This window comes from Sciurus carolinensis, chromosome 2 (assembly GCF_902686445.1).
Source record: "Sciurus carolinensis chromosome 2, mSciCar1.2, whole genome shotgun sequence".
Taxonomy (NCBI): Eukaryota; Metazoa; Chordata; class Mammalia; order Rodentia; family Sciuridae; genus Sciurus; species Sciurus carolinensis.
The window spans coordinates 163994139-164006591 of record NC_062214.1 but is presented as its reverse complement, the minus strand read 5'-3'; the positions used below and the strand labels follow the sequence as shown (position 1 = coordinate 164006591).

The 12453-nt window shown below is 47.0% G+C and overlaps 1 protein-coding gene across 3 annotated transcripts in view; it reads right to left on the bottom strand.

The window, feature by feature from the left end:
• Plekhg3 (pleckstrin homology and RhoGEF domain containing G3) overlaps positions 1-12093 on the bottom strand; it is a 42959-nt gene extending 30866 nt beyond the window's left edge. Inside the window, exon 1 of one of the 3 annotated variants that reach the window (XM_047541380.1) lies at positions 11586-12093. The gene's annotated coding sequence lies outside the window, so the exon portion shown is untranslated. Of the gene's footprint in view, positions 1-9442; positions 9462-11181; positions 11201-11585 lie in introns of those variants that run through there. The other 2 variants (XM_047541382.1, XM_047541383.1) reach the window with 2 other exon arrangements.
• Between the last annotated feature and the right edge of the window lie 360 nt (positions 12094-12453).

Sequence of the window (12453 nt, the reverse complement as noted above, 5' to 3'; positions counted from 1 at the left end):
ACACTTTCCAATTTCAAAATTCACTACAAAGCTCCTGTTATCAAGACTGTGCTGTACTAACCTAAGAACATATATATACATCAATGGAACAGAAATAAAGATACACATTTATAATAAAGATACACATTTATATATTATTTTACAGAAATAAAGCCTCACATTTATAGTTGACTGATTTTCAACAAGGGGCCAAGATAATTCAATAAGGAAAGAATGGTATTTTCACCAAATGGTGCTGGGAAAACTGGATATTCACATGCAAAAAAAAAAAATGAATGTGGACACCCACCTCACAGCACCCACAAAAATGTCAAAATAGATCACAGATCTAAATAAAAGAGCTTAAGTTATAAAACTCTGGGTAGGAAAGATAGGAGTAAGTGTTTGTGACCTTGGGTGACCAAGGGTTCCTTGGCTTAGATAGTCAAAAGCTTAGAAAGATTGGACTTCACCAAAATTAAAAATTTTTGTGCTGAGGGTACAGCTCAGTGGTAGAACACTTGCCTAGCATGCACAAGGCCCTGGATTCAATCCCTAGCACAGCTCCCCCCCCCAAAAAAAATTGTTTTTTAAAGATTAACTACAGAAAATAAAAGAAAATATCTTTAAGGTAAATACTTTACAATGAACTTATATCCAGGATATATAAAGAACCCTTACAACTCAACAATAAAAAAGACAAACAGCCCAATTTAAAAATGGGCAAAAAATTCAATTAGACATTTCTCCAAAGAAGATATAGAAATGACCAATAGGCACATGAAGAGATACTCAATAAAATCAGTCATTAGGGAAATGCAAATCAAAACCCCAATCAATACCACTTCATACCCACTCTGATGGCTAAAATCAAAATAATGAATAACAGGTATCTAGGAGGATTTGGAGAAACCAGAACCCTTGTACATTGTCAGTAGGAATGTACGATAATGCAGCCTAGGACACAGTGGCACATGCCTATATCCCCAGCTACTTGGGAGGCTGAGGCAGGAGGATGGTAAGTTTGAGGCCAGCCTCAGCAACTTAGTGAGACCCTGTCTCAAATAAAAAGGTGGGGGGCTGGAAGAAAGCCAGTACCACAAAATAAAAATAAGTTACAAAATCAGATAGTAGTGATGGTTGTACAACTCTGTGAATATACTAAAAACCAATGACGTATATACACAGTACCTGGGTGAATTTTAAGATGTGTGAAATAAATCTCAATGAAACTACAAAGAAGGAATTAAAGAAAGAAAAAATATTGAAAGCAAAAAGTATTGAAAAAATATAGACCATTTAATAATCAATGCTGGAAAAACTGGCTACTCCTCTGGAAAAAATGAAATCAGTTCCACCCTAGAAGACTGGGTAGCCCTCAATCATGGCTACCCGGAAAGCCTCCTGAGTACTTCCTAACCGGGCCTGGGCCTCAGCTCAAGACACTTCCCTCTTGCTGGTCTGATCTGGAGCAGCCTCAGGCATCAGGACATTCATAAAGCTCCTCCAGAGGCCTTCCCCAGCAGCCAGAGTGGAGAAGCCACTGTCACATAGATGCATACACTCCAGTCGAACAGAGAAGGTAAGTGTGAGAGGCGAAACCTGAATGTATGAGAAAATATCCTAAGAGCTATATTTATAATATCAGAGTAGGGAAAAGATGTTTTTTCCTTTTCTGTTTTTGCAGTACTAGGGATCAAACTCCAGGCCTCACACATGTCCCAGACCAAAGAAGAACAAGACACAAAGTACAAACAAAAGACTGGTAAATATGACATTAAAACTAAAAAGTCCCCATGAAAATGATATTATTTAATAAGGTTAAGACTATGAATATTTATATGTAGAAACTGTATATAATCCACAAAAAGATTAATTAACAGACAGGTATATAGGGCGGGCATGGAGGCGTACTACACTCGTAATCCTAGAGACTCAGGAGGCTAAAGCAGGAGAATTGCAAGTTCAAGGGCAGCCTCGGCAATTTAGGAAGATTCTGTCTCAAGATACAAAATAAAAAAGGGCTGGGGATATAGTTCAGCAGTATAGCACCCCTGATTCAATCCCCAGTACCTTCCCCCAAACCAAAAAATATATATTATATATACATATATATATATATATATATATGCATTATACATAGGTATATATGTGTATATATATAAACATACACACATACCCCTATAAATCAAAGAGAAAAAGATAATGGCAATTAAGAATGCATAAAAGAGCTGGGCATGGTCCTGTGCACCCATAATCTAACTAACTCAGGAGGCTGAAGTAGGAGGATTGAAAGCTGGAGGCCAGCCTCAGCAACTTAGCAAGACTCTGTCTCAAAATTAAAAAAAAAAAAAATGAAAAGGGCTGGGGTGGAGCACCCCTTGGTGCAATCCCTAGTACCCCTCAACACACACAAAATGTGTAAAGTATAGAATTAACTCTGAAAAAGTACCTAAGAAACTCTTATCATGTCCTAGGGTGGGGAGCTTCATGACTAGGGAACAGGGGGAGACTTTTCACTGTATTCCCTTTTATTAGAGTTTGAATCGTATAAAGTATTAGCTGATTTAAAAAATTTTAAGATGGAATAGTAAACAATTAGCCAACAGACATGAGCATCCCTAAATTAGCATCAAAGTGCTAATTTTTAAAGCAATTTGAAAATATTGTTTTGTAGTTCCTAGATTAGAAAAGACAATGCAAATATTAGTGAAATAGGAGCTCTCATATTTCTAGTAAGATATGAGTTACAAATCACTGGGGGGCATTATTTGGAAGTATTTTGAAAACCATGCTTAGGATGCAGTAATCCCCCTGCTGGTCTACAGGACAGAATACTGGCGTGTGGATGTTCTGTTCAGAATTTTCTGCAGGGGGTGAGTACATGGACACAATCTGAATGTCTATCAACAACAGAGCTGTGATAAAAATCACACAATATGCCACAGAGCAGTTAAAACGAATAACCTAAACAGCTTCTTCTCAGCAAAAGAAACAATAATGTGAAGAGAGTGACTGTAGATTGGGAGAAAATCTTTACCACATGCACCTCAGATAGAGCATTAATCTCTAGGATATATAAAAAAACTCAAAAAACAATACCAAAAAAAACCACCAAACAACCCAATCAATAAATGAGCTAAGGAACTGAACAGAGACACTCAGAAGAAATACAATCAATCAACAAACATATTTAAAAAATGCTCAACATCTCTAGCAATTAGAGAAATGCAAATCAAAACTAAGATTTCATCTCAGTCCAATTAAAATGGCAATTATCAAGAATACAAGCAACAATAAATGTTGTCAAGGATGTGGGGAAAAAGGTACACTCATATATTGCTGGTGGGAATGCAAAAGGTTGTAACCCTTCTGGAAAGCAGTATGGAGATTCCTCAGAAAACTTGGAATGGAACCACCATTTGACCCACTTATCCCACTCCTCGGTTTATACTCAAAGGACTTAAAATCAGCATACTACAGTGACGCAGCCACATCAACTTTTGTAGAAGCTCAATTCACAAGAGCTAAACTATGAAACCAACCTAGGTGCCCTTCAACTGATGGATAAAGAAAATTGTGTGTGTGTGTGTGTGTGTGTGTGTGTGTGTATGATGGAATACTACTCAGCTTTAAAGAAGAATGAAATTCTGGCATTTATTGGTAAATGGATGGAGTTGGAGAATATCATGCTAAGCGAAATAAGCCAAACCCAAAACACCAAAGGCTGAATATTTTCTCTGATATGCAGATGCTAATTCACAATTGTGGGGTGGGGGGACGGTAGGAAAGAATAGAGTTACTTTATATTAGGTAGAGAGGAGTGAAGGGAGGGGAAGGGGCATGGGGGTAGGGAGGATAGAGTGAAACAGACATTATTACCTCATGTACACATATGACTGTATGACCAATGTGATCCTACAATATGTACAATCAGAAAAACAAGAAATTTCACTCCATTTATGTATGCTCTATCAAAATATATACTGTCAACTGTCAGGTACAACTAATTAGAACAAATTTCAATTTTTTTTTTTAATTAAAAAAAAAAGAATGACCTAATTTTAAGTAGATAAATTGCAAACAAGGTTGGATTTTTTAAAAAAAAGGAGAATGTAAGTCCAAGAAGAATACAGTCAACACAATTCTATATGTGTCAAAATTAAGATAACATGATACCATGAATAACTTATAAATAACATTTTAAAACATAAAGACATGCATAGGAATGATAAACCCCATGTCAGGGGGATATGTTATTTCTGAGGAGGGAGGGAAGCAAAAAGGATTAGGGAGAAAAAGCTTTGGTTGCATCTGTAACATTTTATCTCTATAATAAATGAGGAAAATATGGAAAATGAACATCTGCCGAATCTGGAAGGTGGCGCAGGGGTCCCTAAGCAGCTAACAACCAACAAGACTGTACAGCTGGGTGTCTGGTCAGCAGCATTCAGAACCCAAGCAAAGCTCCTGATGGAAAGAGGCCTAGGATTATTGAAATTGCACTCCTCCCTGTCATTTCCGGCCTCCGAGAGAGAGAAAGTTCGAGAAAGTGTGGCTCCTAAGTAGGTGCTTTTATATGTAAATGTTTGAAAGCATTCGTATTTCAACTACAGCAAGAGCTAGCTCTCTGGGAAAACTGACAATCTGCTAGGGTGGAACTGAATTCAGGCTGAACCTATCCTTGCTCTACAGTCAGGCACACCTAGGCCAGTTGGACCCCCGTGGACAAGGAGCCTTTCGGAATGCCTCCTTTGAAGAGCGCCGCTGGGCGTGGTCGTGCACGCCTGTAATCCCAGCAATTCAGAAACAGGCTGCAGGGTAGCAAGTTTGAGTCCCGTCTGGGCAGTTTAATGAGACCCTGTCTCAAACTAAAAAGGGCTGGAGATCTAGCTCACTGGAAGAGCACACCTGGGGGCGGCAGGGAGTGCCCAAAGTGTCACAAGAGAGAGAGCACTCAAAGTGTCAAAACAGTCTGAAGCAATGCTAACAGCACATAATCCAGAGTTACTCAGAATCCCCCACCTAGGGCTGCCGTGCTGGCTCCGTGCTACAGAACTGAGCTCACACAAGGCCCTGGGTTCCATCCCCAGCACCAGCCCCTACCCCTACCCTCCTCAAAGATGAGAGAGGGGGAGACAAGGGGGGGGGGGGAGAAAGAGAGAGAGAAGAGAAAATTCAAACCTCACCCTTCCCAGAATGTTGGCTGAGTGGTCCTGGATAAGTTTACCAGACCTATAGGGACTCAGTTCACTATCTGTGGAAAGGATACACCACTTATTTTGCCTTATTGAGAGGATTTAGGACATTATTACCCAATTATCAATACCTTTGAAATTTTTAATCAGTCTGACTGGAAATCTTTTAAAATATATTTATACTTCCCTGCCATCCTAAACAGAGTCAAGGGAACATCACTCAGCCTTTTCTTGGTGACTCAGGCTTACAATTACCAGCAGAACATCTATTATCACACTGATGATTCTGGAGGTGGAAAGTGTGCCAAGCCATTCCCCCTAAATAAATGACCCCGGGCTCTTCCACTAGGAGTTGTTTTCCTAGTGTTTTGATCACAGCCTGCTCTCACTGCCAACTCTCACTACGCTGCGGTCATTTGCCCTCTCTGGCTTCTTTACCGTCTTTCACGTGCTGCTTCTATCTGCCGTGGGCTTGGAAATAGGATGACAATGATTACATGTAAAAGTTAAATAGGCCGGACATGGTGGTGCACACCTATAATCCCTGCAAGGGAGGCTGAGGCAGGAGGATCACAAGTTCAAGGCCAGTCTCAGCAACTTAGCAAGACCCTATCTCAAAGTAAAAAATAAAAAGGGTCAGAGATGGAGCTCAGTGATAGAGTGTCCCTGGGTTCCAACCCCAGCACCAGGCATGAGGGGTGTAGGGAGTCAAGGGGTCTGAGGAGGCTGGTGTGACTTTCGCAGGAACTTGAGTCCTCGCCTGATGCAAGGCATTCTTGGCTATATGTACCTAACCAAGGCTGCAGGGTAACTGCTAGGTGGTTAGGATTGGAGAAGTATTATAGGATATTATGGGACATATCTCCAAGACTATAAGCACACCTGCTGTCACTTCCTGCCCAACTTGCATGGTGGCAAACTGTGCAGCAAGCCTGGGAAGACAGGTTCCACCAACTCCAAATTCTCTCACACTTTTGTAGGCTTGAGGAATGTGGGTTGCTTGCCCCACGTCAGTCCAACTGACCACAGATTTACTTCTTAGAATCCTATATCCTGGCCACTTTCAGGCAGGAGTAGAACATTTGTGAAGCACATGAACATTTCTTTAATTCCTGAGGTTTTGTCACACAGTAGCAGTTTGCTCATCTGACAAGTATTCATTGAATTCCTACTATGCTACAGGTGCTGGGGGTGCAGAATGCGCTGGAGGAACGAACACTGGTTCCTTTTCCTTTCAACAAACACTTGCCGTCTCTTGGTCAAAAGCCTCTGGTTCATGCACAGTCTCACAGCCTGAGGGGTAAAGGATACAGTTTTTAAGACCTCCCAGGTGCTTGCAAAACCCATCTCTCCTCTTGGGATCCTGTTATCATGACAAAATGAACTTCACTCCTCTTACAGCCCTCCCTCCCAGCTCACCTCAGACTAGCAACAACAAAGCAAATGCTGTTCCACAGAAGGCCACATGCACAACCACCATGGTGTCCACCAGAACACTGTTCAGGCTCTGAGTTCAGCCCCAGAATCCACTTAACATGGAAGAGAGTAGCAACCCTCAAAATCCAGATCTTGAGCTTGAATCTGGACTCCTTCTCCAGAAGTCAGCCAAGAGAACCGTACAAAACCCCTCTGACCTTTTTGCTTGCATTCACAGGTGGCAGCCGCTCACCCAGGCTGGACCTGATCCCTACCACTGCCTTCCTGTCCCTGGCACAGTGGAACGAAAGCTGGAACAGATAAAGGCACCACACCCAGACTGCTCTCGGAGTGGGAACCAATACAAGCCAAGCCCAGTTCCTGCCCTCTGAGTGCTTCTAATCAAATAAAACTAACGGAACTCAGCCCCAGCAGGCAAGGCCACAGGGACTGCCAGCTTCGCCAGATGGGTATACTGCTGATCACAGCTCTGGCCCTGCCCAGGTTTCCTTTCTCCTGACTTCAAGTCACCCAACATCGCAAACTTGCTTAAGGCTCCACAGGGCCCTCTCTCCAACTTCCTCTGAAGGCAGATTATATCTAGCTTTACCCCAGCGGACAGGCTCAGAAAGTTCTTTCATCACAGGGCCTGCCTGGCTGTCCCGCGCGGTAGGCACTCAGAGGGAGTGGTCTGGTTGATGACCACTTCCCTGGGCTTGCCTGCCACCACAGTCTCTCACTTCCTGCGCCAGGGCTGGGCCCCCAGGAAACCATTCACCACAAATTTTGACAACAGCATTTTAGATTACACCCTTTTGAGGCCTCCAGTTCTGAGAGGGGAAGAGACTCATCAGAGGGGCTAGGCAGAAAGAGTTCGGAGCTAGCCAGGCCTGACCCTGTGTTCTCACTATGTCGGTCATTCTGCTTCTTTAAATTCTGGGGCATCGCTGGGTACAGTGGCACATGCCTGGAATTCCAGCAACTTGGGAGGCTGAGGCAGAAGGATTGAAAGTTCTAGGCCATTCTGGGCAACTCAGGGAAATCGTGTCTCAAAATAAAAAATAAAAAAGAGGTTGGGGATATAGCTCAGTGGTAGAGGGACCCTGGTACCTTAAAAAAAAAAAAATCTGGAATATGGTGGCACATGCCTATATTGAGCCCCAGCTACGACAGAAGGTTGAGTTGAGAGCATCACCTGAGCCCAGGAGCTGGAGACCAGTCTGGGCAAAATAGTGAGTCCCCATGTCAAAAGTTATTAATCAATTAATTCTGACCACTGGTGAACCTATGTCGAAGGTCTTGTCAGGGCTGCCTCAGAGTCTCCATCAGAATCCTCTTGCCACCTGTGGGCTTTGCTGGCACAGCTCCCCCCACCATCTGCCCCTCTCCCTCTAGACTCCTTGTTCCCACCCCCAGCATAACTGATCCACACAAGGTTAAGGGGAGGGGCGGCCAGCCTTGCAGCTGTGAAGCTAAGTGGGGAGGCCAGGGACAAAGGTGTGATTCATCATTGGTTGCAAACCGGGGGAATTCCAGAGCAAGAGAGGGTCAGGGCTGCCCTGGGTCCCTATCTATCACAAGGGCAAGGGCCAGCACACATCTGGGAGTCCTGCATCCTCAACTATTCACAATCGAGGATAGAGTAGAAAAGGCTCACTACTAGGAAGGAGTCACTCAGGTCTTTCATTTTCATGACCTTGCAATTCTCCACTGCCCCGTACTTGACATGAAAAACCCTCATCCAGAGTCCTTCACACTGACACCAAATACCATGCCACTCCTGCAGAATCCAGCTATATTTATTGGACACCTGTACTGGCTTTGCTAAGCATCGAACACATGTTACTTCATTGCTCATTCTCACAATGCTACATGTGGTAGGTCTGATGACTAATTTCATTTTACAGGTGAGAAACACGGGTTCAAAGGAGTTTAGTGCCCAGTCAGCAGCTGTGAGGCTAGTGAACTGCCAAGCCAGGATCTGAACCCAGATGTGTCCAACTCCAAACTCTGCCCCTAAGTGCCACAGCACATACTGACCTGGGATTCAAGGAAGGGAAATCAGAACTGCAGGAAAAATACCTCCTCTGGGCATCAGCAAAAAAGTCCCTCCCTTGGGGGAACATCTCCTGGCCATCTAAACTGTCATCTCACCTCTTCATGACAATTCATGTCTACCTTCCCTATCACAGTTTTCTGATTATCACTAACACGCCCTATATGTCTATTATCTATCTTGTTTATTGTCAGCTTCCCCCACTAGAAGTCAGCTCTGAAAGGTCAATGGTTGTTGAATAGTGTTATTTTGTTCACTGCTGTGTCCAAGTCTAGCATTTATACATAATAGGTGCTAAATAAATAACTGTTGAATGAACACATAAAATAGAATTAAGAGGCACGAACAAGCATAGGAAGAAGGGGATGATATGTCCCATTCAGGGAAAGAGCTGAGAAAAGACAGTGAGGGAATCCATCAGGGTAGGGGTCCCAAGGTGAGCCTGGCAAGAGGAATGAGGGTCTGCCAGGTCCCTTGGGGGTTCCAGAAGAGATTTCCTGCTGGCAGTTGTGATTTCCAGCTGCCAGGGCTCCAGCCTGAGGGCTTCTGGTGGGATAGGAGGGCACCAAGCAGGGTAAGCTGCAGCTCTGGAACAAAAGGCCTGTGGACATGCAGCTGGCCAGAGAGGCGGACAGAGTAGTGAGTGGCCTGGGCCAGAGGGGCGCCTGGGAGGGGGGAGGGGCACGGATGAGGAGTTGAAGACAGCCCTCAGTGCAGCTGCAAAGGCGACACCCTCCCATCACCCAGAGTCCCCTCCACCACCAACACAACAGAGAACAGCTTCAGAACTAACCTTCCACAGCCAGGGCCCATGGCAACCTCCTGGGCTTGGGGCCAGAGCCTTCGCTAGGTTCTGAGAGTGGGGTGGAAGTGCTGGGGCAAGCCATACATCTGGAAAACAGACCCTCTCACCCTACAGCCCTGGCCATCCCTCAGGCCATGGCCTTTGGCCTGCTCTGGTGTAAACACAGTGACCCTGGGATAGCAGTGGATTTGGTAAGGCCAGTGTTTACTCTAGAGCTGAGATATTATAAGCCAGGGGAGTAAACGTCCACCCTTGGTTCCTGGTGTCTACGGTCTCTTTGGGGCACACATGGGACCTGTCCAATAAATTGTAAAGCCCTTGAGGGCCCCTGCCAACCACCACGCATCATTTTTTCTTTTTCTTTTTTCTATACACAAGGCTTCATTTGATCCTTACCATAGCCCCTATAAAGAAAAGCAGGCAAGTAACCCCACTTTATTCATGTGGAAACTATGAAAAGACAGGTGAATTGTCCAGGTCATGTTAGGAAACAGATTAAACAGGGGGGAAATCAGAGCTCTGGTCCCTACTGGGCCAACAGGGACCACAACTGAAATCACCTCACCTCTGTGGGCTCTGCTGCCTTCCTGTGTAAATGGAGTAGGCTGAACTGAGGGGCCTACAGCCCCGGCCACTATACTAACCTTTGATGCTATACAGTATAGCCAGGACTATAGCAAAAACTGAGGCTGAACTCTCAGTCCAGGGCTCTTTCTACTCTCCCTGGGTCTTCTAAAAAAGGTACCAGAAAAACCCCATGGTAACTCAAATGAATCACTCCCTCAGCAGCAGGGACTTGGTCTGGGGGTTTACTTCATCTTCAACTACCTGCCTCCTCCCCCAGGAAGCAAAGGGGACAGTAGAGGCAGCAGCAGGGGCATCAACAGCAGGTGTACAAAGGGGAAGGGAGCAGCCAGCCAGGTGTGAACCCAGAACCACAGGGAAGGGATGAATTACAGAAAAAAAGGTTCACCTTTGGGCCCTTATTCCCTAGGTTTTCTGCTGGGGACATTTGGGATTAGTGGAGAAGAATCCCACTCCCATTCCAGCAAAGAAGGGGCGGGAAAGGTGCTTCCCTGAAGGCCAGGGAAGTTGATGTGCTCAGCAGGAGTGACCCCTCTCCCTCTCTGGGCTGTCATTACTCTCCCTGCTTATTATTTCTTGAGCAAGGGCCATATAATCGGGCTGTGTGCAAGAGGCACCGCTGAGAAGACTCTAGGAACCCCCAGGCCTGAGCACCTCAAAAGGTGATGCAGTCTGGGTTAACTTCTGGGGGCTTTGAAACAGCGGACCAGCCCCTACATCTGCCAGAAGCTTAGCCAGGGGACCTCCAGAGGGAAACTCTTACAGCTCTCCACTCGGCCCACCTCCCTGCCAAGACTCCCTACCCTCCAACCACTACATTTCGAGCTCCATGTTTCCTTTTGTTTTCGAAAGGAGTTCCAAAGAGTAAACGTAGCTACCAAAACAACTTACTTATAATTTCAAGTTTGCACGCCTTACCCTGAGATCCCAAACCAAAGGGCTGAGAGTGACCTGCAAATGATCACATCGATTGCAAGAATGGGCGAGGGCCGGCAAGTCAGTGGCAGTCAGAGGCTCTGTACTTTCAACACCCAGTTTCTGGCACCCACTCTAATCCCTCTTGGACAGAGGGCTGGGATTCCCAAGAGTGAACACCGTGTGGCACCAACCCGGAACAGGCTGCGGGCACCTCGTGGACTCACGGGACCAGAAGCTCGTGTCCTTCCCCAGAAAGGTCCACAGCCCGAGGCAAGGACCAGCCCACGGCGACCCTGCGCGCAAGGGAGCTGGTGGGCGCAGGTCGCGGGCTTCCCGGATTTCACACTGAGCCTCCGCTGAGCCGTCCGGGGCACTCGCTCCTTTTTCTTCCGGGATGGGAGTAAAAGGACAGAAAATGTCTCCTCGAACGACCCTCCCAGGCTCTAGCCACCTTCTGGGAGGGTTGCCCCGGAAAGAACCAACCCAGCCCTGGGTCCTCCTGGGTAGCCCAAGTCCTCACCCCGCCCGGGGCTGGCACGAGGAGGGCAGGGACCCAGCCTGACTCTGGGCATTGCCACTTCGGCGACTACACGGGCAAACCGAGAGGAGAGAACCCAGGGACGCTTACCGAGCGGTCGCCTCGCCGCTGGCTCCGTACGCTCTTGGCGCGCTGGGCTGTCCAGGTGGCGCCGGGCAGCCGGCGCGAGTTTGAAAGTCGCTCTCGGAAGGGGCTGAGGCTGCCGGCTGCTCCCGCCCACTGCCAGAGGGTCGGCGGTGCGCTACGCGGCCAGCTGCGAGCGCAGCCCCTGGGGATCCCAGTCCGCGCGCGGCTTCCCAGAGCCCGGCAGGAAGTCGGGGCCGAGCGGAGCCCGGGCTGCAGCGGGAGGGAGGGAGGGAGCGAGGGAGGAGCGGACCAGGAATTTTTCCAGTGGGTGGAGACTTGGGCCCGCGGCTGGAATCCAGCAATCGGCAGCTGGGCGGGGGTCGGGGGAACCTTCTCTGGGACCCGGGCTGAAGGCAACAGCCGCGGCGGGGCTCGGGCATGGCTAATGATTAACGCCCGCTGGTGGGGCGAGCGCGGCCCGAGGGTGTTGGTCCCGCGGTCGTCAGTCCTTCCCAGGCAGCCTAAGCTACCGGGTCGCACGTCGTGGCGGGGGTCACACTAGTGTCACAGACCTGACATCAGTGCCTTTCGAGAGAGCGGCGAACACACAAGACATTCCCACTGCACAGACAGGGAACAGGAGGCTCCGCAAAGGGGGCATTCTGCAGTGAGGCACCGTCGGGATCGCACGTGCAGGTCCTGATCCTACCGGAGCCAGGCACTTCGGTTGTTGTTGTGAATCTGAAAGGCTGATCTCGAATTCCTCACCGAAACTAGGTCTCTGTGACCCTTAACAAATGTAAACACAAACTTCAGAGACGCTGATAACTTGTGGCGGGGACTCCACAAGGGACTGTTACGGGGGAAACAAGATGCAGAAACCTGGGTGATA